The sequence below is a fragment of the Triticum urartu genome, chromosome 4, assembly GCF_003073215.2.
Source record: "Triticum urartu cultivar G1812 chromosome 4, Tu2.1, whole genome shotgun sequence".
Lineage (NCBI taxonomy): Eukaryota > Viridiplantae > Streptophyta > Magnoliopsida > Poales > Poaceae > Triticum > Triticum urartu.
In genome coordinates, this window is record NC_053025.1 from 372,755,000 (window position 1) to 372,778,064 (window position 23,065).

Consider the following 23,065-nt stretch of genomic DNA (forward strand, 5'->3'; position numbering starts at 1 on the left):
CAGGACGTCCGTCGATCGTCAAGTACCCCTCCGTTTTGTCAAGACTGGCAAGTCCGAAGACCCCAAGTACCACGACAACCTCGAAGGGATTCAAATCCGCTAAGCTCCTCTAACGATGACCCAAGAACGTGTATGATCCGTGCACAAGTACCATCGCCAAGACCGGACTGACAAGTTCCCCGACAACATGTGTACAACTACCGCCGTCTTTGGATTCGCTAAGAATGACAAGTACCTTGACGCCGATGTATAGAACAACTACCGTCGACCCTCGAAGACCCCGTGGATGTCAAGTTCCCCGCCATGACCCCGACATCTACGAACATGGCGAGAACGTCTACTTCCGCTACGAACTGGATCTGTTCCGAAAAGTCCAGCCTCGAATGTATAACCCCTAGACGACACCCGTGAACGAATGAATGCATGTTGGATGAGATGCCCCCTTTGTCTGCACCATGTTTGTATTGTCACTTGTTTCCATGCCACTAACCCATGGGAACCCGGTATCCGGGAGCGTCCCACCATCTTTTGCACGCATCCGCACATTTCCCCTTTGCATCGGTATCTCAATCAAGTACCGGGACCGGAACGTTGCCGTGGCACCATTACCGTTATCATTGCCGTGGCACCCCTTTTCGTTTCCGCCATGATGACAAAATGCTTCATAATGCTCTTATCAACATTTTCATTAAAATTGCATAATCTTGAACATGTCCTCCGCATCATGATAATAACATTTAAATGTTTAACTTTGTTGTTGCACCAAATTGCTAATGCATATGGGGATTTACCGGATTTGTTGTTTGTTATATCTGGCCCCATTTAAATTGTTTAAATGGTATAGTTTTGTTATGCTTCACCTCTTGCCATGTTAACCAACATTTAATATTGTTGAGTACCTAACCGAGAGTGAACTAAATAATTGATGTGGTGCTCCGTCAATATGCAACGGAGTTGCATATTGAGCTCCACTTAATTCGTAGGATTGCTTGTGAACTTTGCCATGCCATGCTTCATTAAACCGGACATGCATCATACTTGATTGTGCATCATGCCATGTTCATGTGGTGGTTGTTTACTATGTGGTTTGTTTCTTTCTGGTGTTGCTTCTTCGGGTTGGTTCTGTTAACGTCGCGTTTGTGAGGATCCGTTCGACTACGTCCGTTTGTCTTCTTCATGGACTCGTTCTTCTTCCTTGCGGGATCTCAGGCAAGATGATCATACCCTCGAAATCACTTCTATCTTTGCTTGCTAGATGCTCGCTCTTTCGCTATGCCTATGCTGCGATACCTACCACTTGCTATATCATGCCTCCCGTATTTCTAGGCCAAGCCTCTAACCAACCTTGTCCTAGCAAACCGTTGTTTGGCTATGTTACCGCTTTGCTCATCCCCTCTTATAGCGTTGCTAGTTGCAGGTGAAGATTGGAGTTGTTCCTTGTTGGAACATGTTTATTTGTTGGGATATCACAATATCTCTTATTTAATTAATGCATCTATATACTTGGTAATGGGTGGAAGGCTCGGCCTTATGCCTGGTGTTTTGTTCCACTCTTGCCACCCTAGCTTCCGTCATACTGGTGTTATGTTCCTTGATTTTGCGTTCCTTACATGGTTGGGTATTATGGGAACCCCTTGACAGTTCACCTTGAATAGAACTCCTCCAGCAAGGCCCAACCTTGGTTTTACCATTTGCACTAACAACCTACCACCTTCCCTTGGGTTCTGCAGACTCAAGGGTCATCTTTATTTAACCTCCCCCGGGCAGTGATTGTCTAAGTGTTGGTCCGAACCTGTCGACCGCCGGTGGCCACCAGGGGCAACTCTGGGCTGGCCTACCGGAAGTCAGGACAATCCGGTGTTGCCCTGAGAACGAGATATGTGCAGTTCCTATCAGGATGCCGGCGCATCGGGCGGCTTTGCTGGTTTAGTTTTACCATTGTCGAGATGTCTTGTAACCGGGATTCCGAGTCTGATCGGATTGTCTTGGGAGAAGGAATATCCTTCATTGATCGTGAGAGCTTGTGATGGGCTAAGTTGGGACACCCCTGCAAGGTTTTGAACTTTCGGAAGCCGTGGTTATGAGCAGATGGGAATTTGTTAATGTCCGGTTGTAGAGAACTTGACACTTAATCTAATTAAAATGCATCAACCGCGTGTGTAGCCGTGATGGTCTCTTCTCGGCGGAGTCCGGGAAGTGAACACGGTGTTGGAGTTATGCTTGAACGTAGGTTGTTCTAGGATCACTTCTTGATCATAGATTCTCGAACGTTCTTTGCCTTCTCTTCTCGCTCTCATTTGTGTAAGTTAGCCACAATACATGCTAGTGCTTGCTGCAGCTCCACCTCATACCTTTTCCCTACCTATAAGCTTAAATAGTCTTGATCGCGAGGGTGTGAGATTGCTGAGTCCCCGTGACTCACATATACTTCCAAAACCAGTTGCAGGTGCCGATGATACCGTGCAGGTGACGCATACGAGCTCAAGGAGAAGCTCGATGGAGTTTGTGTACGTTATGTTGTTCCATTTCTAGTTGATCAGTAGTGGTGCCCAGTTGGGGCGATCGGGGACTTTGTCGCATTTGGGGTTTTTCTTTATTTTGGTTCTGTAGTCGGACCTTTATTGTATCAGGATGATTGTAATGATATTTATGCTATTGTGTGACGTGGTGAGTGTAAGCCAACTATGTATCTCTTTTCCCTTATTCATTACATGGGTTGCTGTGAAGATTACCTCACTTGCGACATTGCTTACATTGCGGCTACGCCTCTAAGTCATGCTTCGACACGTGGGAGATATAGCCGCATCGTGGGCGTTACACTGGGCCCACTTGTCGGCGACCCAAGAGAGGTCAAACAGGGTTAAACCCGGGTCAGCAGGGTCAAACCCGCCAGCGTTGAGTCATCGGCAAGGCCAGACGCGGCGGTGCAGCGCGGGTTTCGCGCTCCGGCGACCAAAACGACGGCAGAGGCATGCTACGTGAATCTGGGAGTGCCCCAGGTCTTTCTGTGCGATCGGGACGGCCTGAGACGGCCCGAGCTTGCCGGAACGAAGCTCGCGGCGGTGGCCGGAGTTTGGGCGAGGTCGGGATTGGCGCTATGGTGGACGGGAGCGTGAGTGTGTGTATGCGTTAGGCTCCTAGGGGCTTCCTGAGCACGGTGAGGCGCTCCGTTGTGAGCTTGCACGGCTGTGGCCACAGCTACGGCATTGCCAATGGTGAGAAGCTCTCGGTCGCGGTGGGAAATGGAGCTAGGGGACGAGCGCAAGCTTGAGAGAAGAGGGGAGAGGAAATGGGGCTCACGGCAGACTCGCAGAGCAGCTCAATGGGCTTGGTGAGGCTTTGGTTACCGCGAGTTTGACAGCGGCGATCCATGGCGGCCGAGGCCGAAGACGACGATGGTGGCGATGAAGCAGGGCCTCCGGTGTCATGTAGCTCGGTGGAGAGGACGAGGAAGACGCGTCGGTGCTTCTGGGCGCAGCGGCAGGGCGAGGGGTGGCCGGTGGCCATAGGTACGGCGATCAGCATCGGCGAGCTCGCTCGGGCACGAGGTGTCGAGCGAGAGAGAGAAGGGGATGAGGATGGGGAAGTGGGCGAGGGGGTCCGGTGTGATGTGTGGCGTCGTCCAGATGCGTCGGGGCAGCGGCGGGAAGCAGGAGGTGGCGGGGCGCGTGCTCGCGTGCGGCGCCCACGCGCGCGCTGTCCTCCTGGCGGGAGGTAGGTGATGACTGGCACTGTGGGCTAGTGGGTCGCACAGTGCTGGGCCAGCTGGGGCGCTAGATGAGCTGCAGGTAAGTTAGGTAGGTTTTCTATCATTTTCCTTTTATTTCTGTTTCTAATTCTTCTGCAGCTTTTAGGGCTTTGTTAAAATACTTAGGCACACTCAAAAATCATGAAACTTGCTCAAGCCCACTGTTTGGAATATATCCAACAGTAAACATTTAAGTTTATGATTATTTGGATATTTAAGATATTATATAGCATTTAAATGCCCAAATGCAAATAGAGTATGATTTAATTCACTGGCCCTATGATGTCCTAGAAATATGTGAACCATTTTTGTCAGAGTTTCCAGACCAAGGCAAAGATGATGAACATTTTAGAAGGGCATTTCAGGTTCATTGAAGAAGATTTTAGTAAATCCTAGTTGGATTAAGGGGGTGGTGGGGGTTTTCTGTCATCCCCATTTCATATTCATTTGTATTTAAACATGATGCACACATGAAGCTAGCCTAGTGCATTGCCAGAAGCTAGGGATGTGACAGAGAGCTTCGTCACCACGACGGCGTGATGACAGTGATGATGAAGCTACCGGCGCAAGGCTTCACCTAAGCACTACGACGATATGACCGAGGTGGATTATGGTGGAGGGGGCACCGCACACGGCTAAGGGATCAATGATCAACTTGTGTGTTCTAGGGTGCCCCCCTGCCCCCGTATGTAAAGGAGCAAGGGGGAGGCCGATCGGCCCTTGTGGCACGCCCTGAGAGGAGGAGGATTCCTCCTAGTAGGAATCAGACTCCCCTTTCCAAGTCCTACTAGGAGGGGGAAAGGAAGGAGGAGAAGGGAGAAGGAAAGGGGGCGCCGCCCCCCTTCCCTAGTCCAATTCGAACTGGAGGAGGAGAGGCGTGCGTCCTTCCCTAGCCGGCCCTCATAACCCACAAGTATAGGGGATCGCAATAGCTTTCGAGGGTAGAGTATTCAACCCTAATTTATTGATTCGACACAAGGGGAGCCAAAGAATATTCTCAAGTATTAGCAGCTGAGTTGTCAATTCAACCACACCTCGAAACTTGGTATCTGCAGCAAAGTGTTTAGTAGCAAAGTAATATGATAGTGATGGTAACGGTAACAAAAGAGTAATGAAAGCAAAGTAATGTTTTTGGTATTTTGTAGTGATTGTAACAATAGCAACGGGAAAGTAAATAAGCGTAAACTACTATATGGAAAGCTCGTAGGCATTGGATCAATGATGGATAATTATGTCGGATGCGGTTCATCATGTAACAGTCAGAACATAGGGTGACACAGAACTAGCTCCAATTCGTCAATGTAATGTCGGCATGTATTCCGAATATAGTCATACGTGCTTATGGAAAAGAACTTGCATGACATCTTTTTTCCTACCCTCCTGTGGCAGCGGGGTCCTAATGGAAACTAAGGGATATTAAGGCCTCCTTTTAATAGAGAACCGGAACAAAGCATTAGCACATAGTGAATACATGAACTCCTCAAACTATGGTCATCACCGGTAAGTATCCCGATTATTGTCACTTCGGGGTTAACGGATCATAACACATAATAGGTGACTATAGAGTTTGCAAGATAGGATATAGAACTCTCATATATTGATGAAAACATAATAGGTTCAGATCTGAAATCCTGGCACTCGGGCCCTAATGACAAGCATTAAGCATAGCAAAGTCATAGCAACATCAATCTCAGAACATAGTGGATACTAGGGATCATACCCTAACAAAACTAACTCGATTACATGATAAATCTCATCCAACCCATCACCGTCCAGCAAGCCTACGATGGAATTACTCACGCACGGCGGTGAGCATCATGAAATTGGTGATGGAGGATGGTTGATGATGACGACGACGACGAATCCCCCTCTCCGGAGCCCCGAAAGAACTCCAGATCAGCCCTCCCAAGAGGTTTTAGGGCTTGGCGGTGGCTCCGTATCGTAAAACGCGATGATTTCTTCTCTCCTATTTTTTCTCCCCGAAAGCAGTTATATAGAGTTGGAGTTGGAGTCGGGAAGTCTCCAGGGGGCCCATAAGGTAGGGGGCGTGCCCCCCACCCTTGTGAGAAGGGTGTGGGCCCCCTGGTCTGCATCTTTGGCGAGGATTTTTTTATTATTAATTGTAAGATATTTCGTGGAGTTTCAGATCATTCCGAGAACTTTTGTTTTCTGCACATAAAACAACATCATGGCAATTCTGCTGAAAACAGCGTCAATCCGGGTTAGTTCCATTCAAATCATACAAGTTAGAGTCCAGAACAAGGGCAAAAGTGTTTGGAAAAGTAGATACGACGGAGACGTATCAACTCCCCCAAGCTTAAACCCTTGCTTGTTCTCAAGCAATTCAGTTGACAAACTGAAAGAAATAAATAAAAACTTTTACAAACTCTGTTTGCTCTTGTTGTTGTAAATATGTCAAACTAGCATTCAAGTTTTTAGCAAATATTATAACTAACCACATTTGCAATAATTCTCAGGTCTCATGATTACCCATATCGACAGCATAATCAACTAGCAAGCGATAATAATAAATCTCGGATGACAACACTTTCTCAAAATAATCATAATATGATAAAACAAGATGGTATCTCGCTAGCCCTTTCTGAGATCGCAAAACATAAATGCAGAGCACCTTTAAAGATCAAGGACTGACTAGACATTGTAATTCATGGTAAAAGAGATCCAATCATAGTCACACCCAATATAAATTAACAGTAATGAATGCAAATGACAGCTACGCTCTCCAGCTAGTGCTTTTTAATAAGAGGGTGATGATTCAACATAAAAGTAAATATATAGGCCCTTCGCAGAGGGAAGCAGGAATTTGTAGAGGTGCCAGAGCTCGGTTTTGAAATAGAGGTGAATAATATTTTGAGCGGTATACTTTCATTGTCAACATAACAACCAAGAGATGGCGATATCTTCCATGCTACACACATTATAGGAAGTTCCCAAACAGAATGGTAAAGTTTATACTCCCCCTCCACCAACAAACATCAATCCATGGCTTGCTCGAAACAACGAGTGCCTCCAACATACATCAGGTCCCAGGGGGAGTTTTGTTTGCAATTTTTTGATTTAGTTTGCATAAAGCATGGGACTGGGCATCCCGGTGACCAGCCATTTATCTCGTGAGTGAGGAGCGGAGTCCACTCCTCTTGAGAATAACCCGCCTAACATGGAAGATATAGACATTCCTAGTTGATACATGAGCTATTCGAGCATACAAAACAGGATGATTATTTGAAGGTTTAGAGTTTGGCACATACAAATTTACTTGGAACGGCAGGGAGATACCGCATATAGGAAGGGATAGTGGACTCACGTGGGATAACTTTGGGGTTTAAAGAGTTTGGATGCACAAGCAGTATTCCCGCTTAGTACAGGCGAAGGCTAGCAAAAGACTAGGAAGCGACCAACTAGAGAGGGACAACAGCCATGTACATGCATTAAAATTAATAAACATTATGTGCAAGCATGAGTAGGATATAATCCACCATGAATAGAAATATCATGAAGGCTATGTTGATTTGTTTCAACTACATGCGTGAACATGTGCCAAGTCAAGTCACTTAAATCATTCAGAGGAGGATACCACCCTATCATACCACATCATAACCATTTTAATAGCATGTTGGCACGCAAGGTAAACCATTTATAACTCATAGCTAATCAAGCATGGCACAAGCAACTATGATCTCTAATTTTCATTGCAAACATGTTTACTCATAACAAGCTGAATCAAGAACGATGAACTCATCATATTTACAAAAACAAAAGAGGTCGAGTTCGTACCAGCTTTTCTCATCTCAATCGGTCCATCATATATCATCATAATTGCCTTTCACTTGCACGACCGAACGATGTGAATAATAATAAGAGTGCATGTGCATTGGACTAAGCTGGAATCTGCGAGCATTAAATAAACAGGAGAAGACAAAGCAATATGGGCTCTTTTGTCAGATAAACAATAATGAATATAAGAGCCACTTCAACAATTTAATCATGGTCTTCTCCTACTGACCCCCAAAGAAAAGAAAAGAAAAGAAATAAAACTATTTACATGGGAAAGCTCCCAACAAGCAAAAGAAGAACAAGAAATATTTTTGGGTTTTCTTTTTAATTACTACTACAAGCATGGAAAGTAAATTGATTAAAGGCTACAACTAATTTTTTTGGTTTTTTCTTAAGGTTTATTAAACACACAAGAAGAAAGCATAAAAGGAAATAAACTAGCATGGATGATACATGAAAAAGTATGAGCACCGACATCTAGTAATGAGTGTGTGTGAATATAAATGTAATGTTGGTGAGACATACGTACTCCCCCAAGCTTAGGATTTTGGCCTAAGTTGGTCTATGGCCACGGCTGGCCTGGCTGATATCCATAATAATAGTTGTTGGGGTCGTACTGTGATGCAGCAGCTATCGCCTCCTGAGCTGCGGTGTGGCAATGAGCGGCCTCCGCTCTCCTCTCATACTCATCTGCCTCCTCTCTGGTAATAGTATATCCTCCTCTTGCCTGATAATCAAAGAAAGCAGGAGCAGGGAGAGTAATATGGACAACACGGCGTCTGTCAAAGATTAGTCGGTACTGGAGAGGTGATTCGTTCCTCTCGACAAAATGGTGGGAAACCATAGAATGAAAATATAAATAAGGAGGAGGCAACTCCATGTCTCCTTCACGAATGTCTATCTCAAGAAATTTAGCTAAGCGGGTTGCATAAATTCCTCCAAAGAAATCTCCATTATGTCTATTATGATGCAACCTACGAGCTACAATGGCTCCCATATGATAAGATTGGTCTCCTGACACAGCACTCCTGAGAATGCTAAGGTCAGGGACACACATGTGACATGCTTCATCCTTAGCATTTATGCACCTACCTATGAAGAGAGCAAAATAATGTATAGCAGGAAAGTGAATGCTCCCTATGGTAGCTTGCGTTATATCTCTGGATTCCCCTACAGTTATACTAGCAAGAAAGTTTCTAAATTCAGATTTAGGGGGATCCCTAACACTACCCCATTGTGGAAGTTTGCAAGCAAAAGTGAAATCCTCTAAGTCCATGGTATTAGATTTGTCATAAAGATCAAACATGACTGAAGGAGAATTACGCGAAGATGAATACTCAAACCTCCTCACAAAAGAGCTTGTTAGCTCATGATACTGGGGGCATTTGTCTGCCTCAAAGTCCTCAAGACCGTCATTACGCACATATGCGTTAAATTCTTCTTTAATTCCTGCACGATCCATAAAATTTTCAGAAGGCCACTCACAAGGACGCACTGGAGCGTCTCTTGGTGGCACTTCGTCAGCATCACGCATTGCAAGCCTGGGTCCTTGCTTCCTTGAAGAACCACCTTGGAACATTTTCCTAAACATATTTCTTCCTCCGAAAAATTCTGAAAAAATTAGTAACTTCAAAATAAAAGTGAACCAAACTCAATAATATTGATAGCAACTACTCCTACAAGTGCCTAGAGCCTATATCATGCATCAAAACTACTTTTGACCATATAAATTTGACATGCAAGCTCAAGAACAGGGTCACCTAAGCAACACAAATTTTCAATGAATAAAGCACTAGAACAAAAACTAAGTGTACCAATGGAGGAGTCACATACCAAGGAATAATCTCCCCAAGTAGTTTTGTGAGAGGTGCTTTGAGCAACGAGATCGAAAATGGCAGCAAAACAAGCTTGGACTCGGGTTTGAGCTGGTTTTCGTGTTTGGGGAGGAAGAAGGAGTGTGTGGGTGCAGGAATAAGTGGAGGAGGGCCACCGTGGGCCCACGAGGCAGGGGGGCGCGCCCTAGGGGGGTGGCGCGCCCTCCACCCTCGTGGCATGGTGGTTGGCCCCCCTGGTGTGCTCTCAGTTCCATAAATCCTCAAATATTCTATAAAAAATCATATTTAATTTTCAGGGCATTTGGAGAACTTTTATTTTCGAGGTATTTTTATATTGCACGGATAATCAGATAACAGACAGAAAATTATTTATTTTTACTTTATTTAATATAAATAACAGAAAGTATAGAGAGGGTAAAGAAGGTTGTGCTTCTAGTTTCATCCATCTCATGCTCGTCAAAAAGAATCCACTAACAAGGTTGATCAAGTCTTGTTAACAAACTCATTCCGATTAACATGAAACCGGAGAAATTTCGAATAACACTAGGTTACCTCAATGGGGATATGCACATCCCCAATAATTAGTATATCATATTTCTTCTTGACAGTAGGAAGAGGAAATTCAAAACCTCCGAATATAATCGATGGAATTTTTCCAATAGAGTTGATACTATGAACTTGAGGTTGTTTCCTCAGAAAGTGTACCGTATGCTCATTACCATTAACATGAAAAGTGGCATTGCCTTTGTTGCAATCAATAACAGCCCCTGCAGTATTAAGAAAATGTCTTCCAAGAATAATAGACATACTATCGTCCTCGGGAATATCAAGAATAACAAAGTCTGTTAAAATAGTAACGTTTGCAACCACAACAGGCACATCCTCACAAATACCGACAGGTATAGCAGTTGATTTATCAGCCATTTGCAAAGATATTTCAGTAGGTGTCAACTTATTTAAGTCAAGTCTACGATATAAAGAGAGAGGCATAACACTAACACCGGCTCCAAGATCACATAAAGCAGTTTTAACATAGTTTCTTTTAATGGAGCATGGTATAGTAGGTACTCTTGGATCTCCAAGTTTCTTTGGTATTCCACCCTTAAAATTATAATTAGCAAGCATGGTGGAAATTTCAGCTTCCGGTATCTTTCTTTTATTTGTAATAATATCTTTCATGTACTTAGCATAAGGATTTGTTTTAAGCATATCAGTTAATCGCATAGGCAAAAAGATAGGTCTAATCATTTCAGCAAAGCGCTCAAAATCCTCATCATCCTTTTTCCTGGATGGTTTGGGAGGAAAAGGCATGGGTTTCTGAACCCAAAGTTCTCTTTCTTTACCATGTTTCCTAGCAACAAAGTATTTCTTATCATAACATTGATTCTTTGATTGTGGGTTATCAAGATCAACAGCAGGTTCAATTTCTACATCATTATCATTACTAGGTTGAGCATCATTATGAACATCATCATTAACATTTTCGTTAGGTTCGTGTTCATTACCAGATTGAGTTTCAGCATCAGAAATAGAAATATCATTTGGATTATCAGGTGATTCAGCAATAGGTTCACTAGAAGTTTGCATAGTTCTATAATTTTTCTTTTTCTTCTTTTTAGAAGAACTAGGTGCATCAATATTATTTCTCTGAGAATCTTGCTCAATTCTCTTAGGGTGGCCTTCAGGATACAAAGGTTCCCGAGTCATTCTACCAGTTCTGGTGACCACTTTAACAGCATAATTATTTTTCTTACTATTCATCTCATTGAGCAATTCCTTTTGAGCTTTAAGTACTTGTTCTACTTGAGTGGTAACCATAGAAGCATGTTTGCTAACAAGTTTAAGTTCACCTCTAATATTAGCCATATAATCACCCAAGTATTTAATCAGCATCTTGTTTTAATTGTCTACCAAAATAAGCATTGAAGTTTTCTTGTTTAAACATAAAATTATCAAACTCATCCAAGCATTGGCTAGCAATTTTAGCATGAGGGATTTCAGCTTTATCATATCTATAGAGAGAATTTACCTTTACTACCTGTGTCGGGTTATCGAGGTCTGGAGGTTCTTCATTAAATAAAGGATTAAGATCATATGTTTCTTCAATAGGCGGTAAATTAAGACCATGTATTTCTTTAATAGGAGGTAAATTCTTAACATCTTCAGCTTTAATACCTTTTTCTTTCATCGATTTCTTTGCCTCTTGCATATCTTCGGGACTAAGAAATAGAACACCTCTCTTCTTCGGAGTTGGTTTAGGAATATGATCATTAATTGGAGCCGGAGCTGGCTCAGGAGGTGCCCAATTATTTTCATTTGTCAACATATTATTCAATAAGACTTCAGCTTCATCCGGTGTTCTTTCCCTGAAAAGAGAACCAGCACAACTATCCAGGTAATCTCTGGAAGCATCGGTTAGTCCATTATAAAAGGTATCAAGTATTTCATTTTTCTTAAGAGGATGATCAGGCAAAGCATTAAGTAACTTGAGAAGCCTCCCCCAAGCTTGTGGGAGACTCTCTTCTTTAATTTGCACAAAGTTGTATATTTCCTTTAAAGCAGCTTGTTTCTTATGAGCAGGGAAATATTTAGCAGAGAAGTAGTAAATCATATCCTGGGGACTACGCACACAACCAGGATCAAGAGAAATAAACCATATCTTAGCATCACCGTTTAATGAGAACGGAAATATTTTAAGGATATAAAAGTAACGAGTTCTCTCATCTTTAGTGAACAGGGTGGCTATATCATTTAATTTAGTAAGATGTGCTACAGCAGTTTCAGATTCATAGCCATGAAAAGGATCAGATTCAACTAAAGTAATTATATCAGGATCAACAGAGAATTCATAATCCTTATCAGTAACACATATAGGTGAAGTAGCAAAAGCAGGGTCAGGTCTCATCCTAGCATTTAGAGATTTCTTATTCCATTTAGCTAATAACCTTTTGAGTTCATATCTATCTTTGCAAGCTAAAATAGCTAAAGAATCTTCTTGATCAAATAAATAACCCTCAGGAATAACAAGTGATTCTTCATCATCACTTTCATCTTCATAATCAGATTCAATATTTTCAATCTCTCTAGCCCTAGCAAGTCGTTCCTTGAGAAAATCATTATGTGGCATAGTAGTATCAGGCATAGAGGTAGTTTCATCATAAGTATCATGCATAGTAGAAGTAGCATCATCAATAACATGTGACATATCAGAACGAATGGCAGAAGCAGGTGTAGGTGTCTCAAGCTTACTCATAACAGAAGGTGAATCAAGTGCAGAGCTAGATGGCAGTTCCTTACCTCCCCTCGTAGTTGAGGGATAGATCTTGGTTTTTGGATCTCTCAAGTTCTTCATAGTGTCTAGCAGATATAAATCCCAAGTGACTCAAAAAAATAGAGCTATGCTCCCCGGCAACGGCGCCAGAAATTAGTCTTGATAACCCACAAGTATAGGGGATGGCAACAGCTTTCGAGGGTAGAGTATTCAACCCAAATTTATTGATTCGACACAAGGGGAGCCAAAGAATATTCTCAAGTATTAGCAGCTGAGTTGTCAATTCAACCACACCTCGAAACTTGGTATCTGCAGCAAAGTGTTTAGTAGCAAAGTAATATGATAGTGATGGTAACGGTAACAAAAGAGTAATGAAAGCAAAGTAATGTTTTTGGTATTTTGTAGTGATTGTAACAATAGCAATGGGAAAGTAAATAAGCGTAAACCAGTATATGGAAAGCTCGTAGGCATTGGATCAATGATGGATAATTATGTCGAATGCGGTTCATCATGTAACAGTCAGAACATAGGGTGACACAGAACTAGCTCCAATTCGTCAATGTAATGTCGGCATGTATTCCGAATATAGTCATACGTGCTTATGGAAAAGAACTTGCATGACATCTTTTGTCCTACCCTCCTGTGGCAGCGGGGTCCTAATGGAAACTAAGGGATATTAAGGCCTCCTTTTAATAGAGAACCGGAACAAAGCATTAGCACATAGTGAATACATGAACTCCTCAAACTACGGTCATCACCGGTAAGTATCCCGATTATTGTCACTTCGGGGTTAACGGATCATAACACATAATAGGTGACTATAGACTTTGGAAGATAGGATCTAGAACTCTCATATATTGATGAAAACATAATAGGTTCAGATCTGAAATCATGGCACTCGGGACCTAGTGACAAGCATTAAGCATAGCAAAGTCATAGAAACATCAATCTCAGAACATAGTGGATACTAGGGATCAAACCCTAACAAAACTTTCTCGATTACATGATAAATCTCATCCAGCCCATCACCATCCAGCAAGCCTACGATGGAATTACTCACGCACGGCGGTGAGCATCATGAAATTAGTGATGGAGGAAGGTTGATGATGACGACGACGACGAATCCCCCTCTCCGGAGCCCTGAACGGACCCCAGATCAGCCCTCCCGAGAGGTTTTAGGGCTTGGCGGCGGCTCCGTATCGTAAAACGCGATGATTTCTTCTCTCCTATTTTTTTCTCCCTGAAAGCAGTTGTATAGAGTTGGAGTTGGAGTCGGGAGGTCTCCAGGGGGCCCACAAGGTAGGGGGCGCGCCCCCCACCCTCGTGAGAAGAGTGTGGGCCCCCTGGTCTTCATCTTTGGCGAGGGTTTTTTATTATTTATTGTAAGATATTCCGTGGAGTTTCAGGTCATTCCGAGAACTTTTGTTTTCTGCACATAAAACAACATCATGGCAATTCTGCTGAAAACAGCGTCAGTCCGGGTTAGTTCCATTCAAATCATACAAGTTAGAGTCCAAAACAAGGGCAAAAGTGTTCGGAAAAGTAGATACGACGGAGACGTATCAGGCCCTCTCTCTCCACTAAGGCCCATATGGGCCATTAGTTCCCCAGGGGGTTCCGGTAACCCTCCGGCACTCCGATTTACTCCGAAATCACCCGGAACAATTCCGGTGTCTGAATATAGCTGCCCAATATATTAATCTTTATGTCTCGACCATTTCCAGACTACTCGTCATGTCTGTGATCATATCCGGGACTCCGAACTACCTTTGGTACATCAAAACACATAAACTCATAATACCGATCGTCACCGAACGTTAAGCGTGCGGACCCTACGGGTTCGAGAACTATGTAGACATGACCGAGACACGTCTCCGATCAATAACCAATAGCGGAACCTGGATGTTCATATTGGCTCCCACATATTCTACCAAGATCATTATAGGTCAAACCGCATAACGATACATGTTGTCCCCTTTGTCATCGGTATGTTACTTGCCCGAGATTCGATCATTGGTATCTCAATACCTAGTTCAATCTCGTTACTGGCAAGTCTCTTTACTCGTTTCGTAATGCATCATCCTGCAACTAACTCATTAATCACATTTCTTGAAAGGCTTATAGTGATGTGCAATACCGAGAGGGCCCAGAGATACCTCTCCGATACTTGGAGTGACAAATCCTAATCTCGATCTATGCCAACTCAACAAATACCATCGGAGACACCTGTAGAGCATCTTTATAGTCACCCAATTATGTTGTGATGTTTGATAGCACACTAAGTGTTCCTCCAGTATTTGGGAGTTGCATGATCTCATAGTCATAGGAACATTATAAGTTATGGAGAAAGCAATAGCAACAAACTAAACGATCATCGTGCTAAGCTAACGGGTGGGTCAAGTCAATCACATCATAATGATGTGATCCCGTTAATCAAATGAAAACTCATGTCTATGGTTAGGAAATATAACCATCATTGATTCAACAAACTTGTCAAGTAGAGGCATACTAGTGACATTCTATTTGTCTATGTATTCACACATGTACTAAGTCTCCGGTTAATACAATTCTAGCATGAATAATAAACATTTATCATGATATAAGGAAATATAAATAAAAACTTTATGATTGCTTCTAAGGCATATTTCCTTCAGTCGCCCACTTGCACTATAGTCAATAATCTAGATTACACTGTAATGATTCTAACACCCGTGGAGTCTTGGTGTTGATCATGTTTTGCTCGTGAGAGAGGCTTAGTCAACGGGTCTGCAACATTCAGATCCATATGTATCTTGGAAATCTCTATGTCTCCCTCCTTGACTTGATCACGGATGGAATTGAAGCGTCTCTTGATGTGCTTGGTTCTCTTGTGAAATCTGGATTCCTTTGCCAAGGCAATTGCACCAGTGTTGTCACAAAAGATTTTCATTGGACCCGATGCACTAGGTATGACACCTAGATCGGATATGAACTCCTTCATCCTGACTCCTTCGTTTGCTGCTTCTGAAGCAGCTATGTACTCCGCTTCACATGTAGATCCCACCATGACACTCTGCTTGAACTGCACCAACTGACAGCTCCACCATTTAATAAAAATATGTATCCGGTTTGTGACTTAGAGTCATTCGGATCAGTGTCAAAGCTTGCATCAACGTAACCATTTACGACGAGCTTTTTGGCACCTCCATCAATGAGAAACATATCCTTAGTCCTTTTCAGGTATTTCAGGATGTTCTTGACCGCTATCCAGTGATCCATTCCTGGATTACTTTGGTACCTCCTTGCTAAACTAATAGCATGGCACACATCAGGTCTGGTACACAGCATTGCATACATGATAGAACCTATGGCTGAAGCATAGGGAATGACTTCCATTTTCTATCTATCTTCTGTAGTGGACGGGCATTGAGTCTGACTCAACTTCACACCTTGTACCACAGGCAAGAATGCTTTCTTTGCCTGATCCATTTTGAACTTCTTCAAAACTTTATCAAGGTATGCGCTTTGTGAAAGTCCAATTAAGCATCTTGATCTATCTCTATAGATCTTGATGCCCAATATATACACAGCCTCACCAAGGTCTTTCATTGAAAAATTCTTATTCAAGTATCCTTTTATGCTATTCAGAAATTCAGTATCATTTCCAGTCAACAATATGTCATCTACATATAATATCAGAAATGCTATAGAGCTCCCACTCAGTTTCTTCTAAATACAGGCTTCTCCAAAATTCTGTATAAAACCATATGATTTGATCACACTAGCAAAGCATATATTCCAACTCCGAGAGGCTTGCACCAGTCCATAAATGGACCGCTGGAGCTTGCACACTTTGTTTGGACCTTTTGGATCGACAAAACCTTCTGGTTGCATCATATACAACTCTTCTTCAAGATATCCATTAAGGAATGTAGTTTTGACATCCATTTGCCAAATTTCATAATCATAAAATGCGGCAATTGCTAACATGATTCGGACGAACTTAAGCATCGCTACAGGTGAGAAGGTCTCATCATAATCAACTCCCTGAACTTGTCGAAAACCTTTTGCAACCAGTCGAGCCTTGTAGACAGTAACATTATTGTCAGCGTCAGTCTTCTTCTTGAAGATCCATTTATTCTCTATGGCCTGCCGATCATCGGGCAAGTCAACCAAAGTCCACACTTTGTTCTCATACATGGTTTACATCTTAGATTTCATGGCCTCTAGCCATTTTGCGGAATCTGGGCTCATCATCGCTTCTTCATAGTTCGTAGGTTCGTCATGGTCAAGTAACATGACCTCCAGAACATGATTACCGTACCACTATGGTGCGTATCTCACTCTGGTTGACCTATGAGATTCGGTAGTAACTTGATCAGAAGTTTCATGATCATCATCATTAGCTTCCTCACTTACTGGTGTAGGAATCACTAGAACTGATTTCAGTGATGAACTTCTTTCCAATAAGGGAGCAGGTACAATTACCTCATCAAGTTATACTTTCCTCCCACTCACTTCTTTCGAGAGAAACTCCTTTGCTAGAAAGGATCCATTCTTAGCAACGAATATCTTGCCTTCAGATCTGTGATAGAAGGTGTACCCAATAGTCTCCTTTGGGTATCCTATGAAGACACATTTTTCCGATTTGCGTTCGAGCTTATCATGTTGAAGTTTCTTCACATAAGCATCGCAGCCCCAAACTTTAAGAAACGACAACTTGGGTTTCTTGCCAAACCACAGTTCATAAGGTGTCATATCAACAGATTTAGATGATGCCCTATTTAATGTGAATGCAGCTGTCTCTAAAGCATAACCCCAAAACGATAGCGGTAAATCAGTAAGAGACATCATAGATCGCACCATATCTAGTAATGTACGATTACGATGTTCGGACACACCATTACGTTGTGGTGTTCCGGGTGGCGTGAGTTGCGAAACTATTCCGCATTGTTTCAAATGAAGACCAAACTCGTAACTCAAATATTCTCCTCCACAATCAGATCATAAAAACTTTATTTTCTTGTTACGATGATTTTCCACTTCACTCTGAAATTCTTTGAACTTTTCAAATTTTTCAGACTTATGTTTCACTAAATAGATATAGCCATATCTGCTCAAATCATTTGTGAAGGTGAGAAAATAACGATATCCGCCGCGAGCCTCAATGTTCATTGGACCACATAATCGGTATGTATGATTTCCAATAACTCTGTTGCTCGCTCCATTGTTCCGGAGAACGGAGTATTAGTCATCTTGCCCATGAGTCATGGTTCGCAAGTACCAAGTGATTCATAATCAAGTGATTCCAGAAGTCCATCAGAATGGAGTTTCTTCATGCGCTTTACACCAATATGACCCAAACGGCAGTGCCACAAATAAGTTGCACTATCATTATCAACTCTGCATCTTTTGGCTTCAATACTAAGAACATGTGTATCACTACTATCAAGATTTAGTAAAAATAGACCACTCATCAAGGGTGCATGACCATAAAAGATAATACTCATATAAATAGAACAACCATTATTCTCTAATTTAAATGAATAACTGTCTCGCATCAAACAAGATCCAGATATAATGTTCATGCTCAACGCTGGCACCAAATAACAATTATTTAGGTCTAAAACTAATCTCGAAGGTAGATGTAGAGGTAGCGTGCCGACGGTGATCACATCGACTTTGGAACCATTTCCCACGTGCATCGTCACCTCGTCCTTAGCCAATCTTCGCTTAATCTATAGCCCCTGTTTAGAGTTTCAAATATTAGCAACAGAACCAGTATAAAATACCCAGGCGCTACTGCGAGCATTAGTAAGGTACACATCAATAACATGTATATCAAATATACCTTTCACTTTGCCATCCTTCTTCTCCGCCAAATACTTGGGGTAGTTCCGCTTCCAGTGACCAGTCCCTTTGCATTAGAAGCACTCAGTCTTAGGCTTAGGTCCAGACTTGGGTTTCTTCACTTGAGCAGCAACTGGCTTGCTATTCTTCTTGAAGATCCCATTCTTCCCTTTCACTTTTTCTTGAAACTGGTGGTCTTGTTGACCATCAACATTTGATGCTCCTTCTTGATTTATACCTCCGCAGCCTTGAGCATTGCGAAGAGCTCAGGAATCGTCTTATCCATCCCTTGCATATTATAGTTCATCACGAAGCTCTTGTAGCTTGGTGGCAGTGATTGAAGAACTCTATCAATAACACTATCATTAGGAAGATTAACTCCCAGCTGAGTCAAGTGGTTGTGGTACCCAGACATTATGAGTATATGTTCACTGACAGAACTATTATCCTCCATTTTGTAGTTGTAGAACTTATTGGAGACTTCATATCTCTCAATTCAGGAATTTGCTTGAAATATTAACTTCAACTGTCACAGCCCTAGCTTGGCCTTGCTTGGCATTGCATCATCATCTTGCATCATGTTTAAATTTCTCAGAAACTTGAAATGGGGATGATCAAACCCTAGCAGCAAATGGAATTCAAATAGGTTCAACTAAAATAAATTCCAAGAACCCAAAATGGTCTTAGAAAAATGTTCATGATTTTTGTAGATGTTGGGAACAGCAACCAGAGATGATGCACATTTTTCCTAGCCATCTTGGATTTTACCTCAACACATATTGTATTTGATTGGGGCTCCAAAACATTGCTATAAATATTTTGACAGCTCCAAATATTCTGAGAAATATTGAGGGACACTGGATTAATTCAAAGAGTTCCCAAAAAAATATTTTAAGAATTATATAAAAATGATTTGGTGTTAAACTAAATCAAAACAGAGGCAAACAAATAGAAAAACAGAAACAATTAAAAGGAGAGCAAACTTACCTAGCGCTTACCTACAGCCCAGAGACTCGGCACTATGCAGCCCAGGAGCTGGCCCAGCCCACCACCAGTGCCAGTCGTCTTCAACCCAGCGCCAGTAGGACGCTGGGCGCGTGCTCGTCACGCGCTGGCCACGCGCCGGGCCACCTCCTTCTACCCGTCGCTGCCTTGGCGCCCTCGACGATGCCACGTTTTCCCCTGGACCGCCTCGTCCTCTCCCGTGCCTCTCTTCTCCTATGCTCTCCTTCTCCCGCTGCTGCCGAGCGCCTCGCAGCGCGCCGACGACCTCCACTGCGGCCACCGGCCACCCCACGCCTCGCCGACACGCCAAGAAGCTCTGCCTCGTTCCCCACTTCCTCCTCACCGAGCCACATGGTGCTTGAAGCCCCTGGACGCCGCCAACACCGCCGTTCCCCTTGTCGGTCGCCGTGGATCCTCGCCATCGATTCGGGAGCTACTGGGCGTCCCCGACCTCGCCCTCGCGCTCGTTGGACTCGCTGTGAGCCGCCCCACCGAACCCCCCTCTCCCCGATGCCGATTTCTTCCTCTAACCGCGGGCTCCGTCGAGCCCGAGAGCTTGCTCGAAGCCGGCCATGTCACTGCCATGGCTAGAGCCTGCAAACGTCGAGTCTGAGCATGTTTTTGTCCTCAGTGTGTTCCCAGGAACCCATGACACCTACCCACTTGTCCTCCCGTGCACCGTAGCACACTATCTGTCTTCACCGAACTCCGGCCACCGCGGAAGAGAACACCGCAGTCGATCTAGGTCGTGTCCGGTGACCCCACTAGCACCAGCCGACGCGGACAAGGCTCAGGGTTCCAATGGTGCCATCCACGCCTCGAACCGTGGCCTGTGCTGCGATTCCGCGCATCGCCGCCGTCTCAGACCTCGCCGGCGGTTAGTCGCCGGCAGGTTTGACTGAGTTGACCAGGGTTTGACCCCCTGGGTCATTAACATGAGGGCCCGAGGCCCTGCTAATTAGATTAGATGCTAATTAAAATTTAGCTAACCCACTGACTCGCTGATTGTGGGCCCCAGCCCTTCTAATTACTTTAGTTAGGATTTAACTAAACCCTGGTTAGCACTGAGTCAATGACAGGTGGGCTACACCTGTCAGGTTTGACCTGGACGGTCCTGTTGACCAGCTGACGCCAGCATGACTTAATGCTGACGCAGTAAAGTTTTTTGGAATTAAAATAAATCAGAAATGATTTATAAATTTCAGAAAATACCCCAAACTTCTAAAATTCATAGAAATTCAACCGTAACTCCAAATTAAATAATTTATATATGAAAAATTATCAGAATAATTCAAGGAATCCATATGTACCATTTTCATGCATGTTTGAGCAAGTTAACCTCACTGTTTAGGATGAAACATGATTAGGGCGAATTCCATAATAGGTTTGGAGTTGGAATTTGATGTAGTTTTGAATTTCACTTCAATTAAAATGACTTTCTGTTGCATTAGCCCAAATCATAGCATATTTCCATGTCATGATCATGCGCCATATTGTCGCATTTGCATTGATTGTGTTCTTCTCTATTGCCGGTGCTTGTCCCCTCTCGGTAGGCGTATCCCGACGATGAGTTTGATGACACCGATGAAGAGCTATAATATCTTCAGAAGTGCCAGGCAAGCAAAACCCCCTTGTTCATTCCGATACAATCCCACTCTCTCGCTCCTGCTCTCTTTTGCTGCATTAGGACAACACTGATTCAACTGTTACATGTTGCGGTAGTTGAACCCTTTCCTCTGCATGACCTGTCATTGCCACAGTAAATAGATGAAACCCACTAGCATGAGTAGGAGTTGTTTGAGCCCTGTTGTGCCTACTCATTCATGCTTGTTTTTCATGCCTGCTATTGCTTAGAGTTGAGTCAGGTCTGATTCATCGGGGACGAATTGGAATGTGGTGAACATGTCCTACTATTGAGAGCTAAGTGTGTGAACACGATTTGGTAAAGGTAGCGGTGAGAGGCCATGTAGGAGTACATGGTGGGTTGTCTCATTGCAGCCGTCCTCAGGAACTGAGTTCTGTGTTTGTGATCCATGAACAACTACTACCACGCATTGGAATGCTTAAGTGCCCCTCTCGACTTATTAATCAACCTGATCTCTGTCCAGGAGTTGCAACTAGTTTCTGGTGTTTGTAGGTTGTGTTAGTAGTCTACCAAGTGGTACCCAGTACAGGTGGGCTTGGGACAGACTAGGCACCGTGGCACGGTGTACCAAGCATAGATCCATCCGTCGAGGTGGGCTTGGGAATCCTGCACACATCGTTTGGGGCCGTGAGCGACACCCCAGTCGGATCTCCTTGCGGATGGAACCCGAATAGGCGATAAACCTGGACTAGAGACTTGTTGGTTAGTCAGGTCATGGCCGACTCCCTCGCCCGGCTTCCTCTTGAAGGTTGCCAAGGTACATGACGTGTACAGGGCGATAAGTGGCGAGAGCGTGTGGGAAGAAGTACACCCCTGCAGGGTTATCATTATCTATTCGAATAGCCGGATTCCTCGGATATGGAAACCTGGACCCCTTGCATAGTTTATAGACAAGTGAAAGTGGATACTCTAAAACTCGCAAGATAAGCGTGAGTGCTATGGATGGCGTTCTCACAGGGAGACGGGAGCGGATCCATAGTGGTGTATTGGTATGGTGAATTTGTGGACTCGTGTGCGCCACCTCAAAAGAGTTGCTTGCAGTCGTATTTCAGGTTAGCCACTGAGTCAAAGCTGGCTTGCTGCAGTTAAACTCCACCACCCCCCCCTTGTTGATACCGATGCATATGTAGTTTAGTTCTGATGTAAGTCTTGCTGAGTACCTTTGTGCTCACGTTTGCCTAATTTATGTTTTGCAGAGAGACTTCAGTCTCGCTAGTAGTTCCGCGTGGACTTCGCTGTTTAGCTTGTTACCTCAGCTACGATCTGGTACCCTTGGGAGGGTCTTGTAGATAGTCAGGATTCTCAGCCTTCGTCATTTGTAGCTGTCTGTACTCAGACATGTTAAGCTTCCGCATGTGCTTTGACTTGTATGCTCTAAATGTTGGGTCATGATACCCATGTTTGTAATGGCTTGCTCCTCGGAGCCTAATGAATAAATACTCTGAGTCGTACAGTCTTGTTGTGATGCCATGTTGTATTGCACATATTGAGCATATTGTGTGTATGATTGAAATGCTTGGTATGTGTGGGATCCAACAACCTAGTTGTTTATCCTTGGTAGCCTCTCTTATGGGGAAATGTAGTCTTGTGCTTCCATGAGCCATAGTAGTCCGCTACAGCCCGGTTCACCAGAGTCCTGCTAGCCCAGCACTACTGCTCCGGAACACTTGACTGGCCGGCATGTGATTCACTTCGTTCCTGTGTCTGTCCCTTCGGGGAAATGTCACGTGGTGACATCTGGAGTCCTGCCTAGCCTGCTACAGCCCGGTTCACCGGAGTCCTGTTAGCCCAGTGCTACAACCCGGATTCACACGCTGCTGACCGACATGCTCGATGTTGATTCATGTATGCCTGTACACGTAAGTTATTGCCACTTTGGGTTCATGACTAGTCACGTCGGCCCGGGTTCTCTGTCATATGGATGCTAGCGACACTAT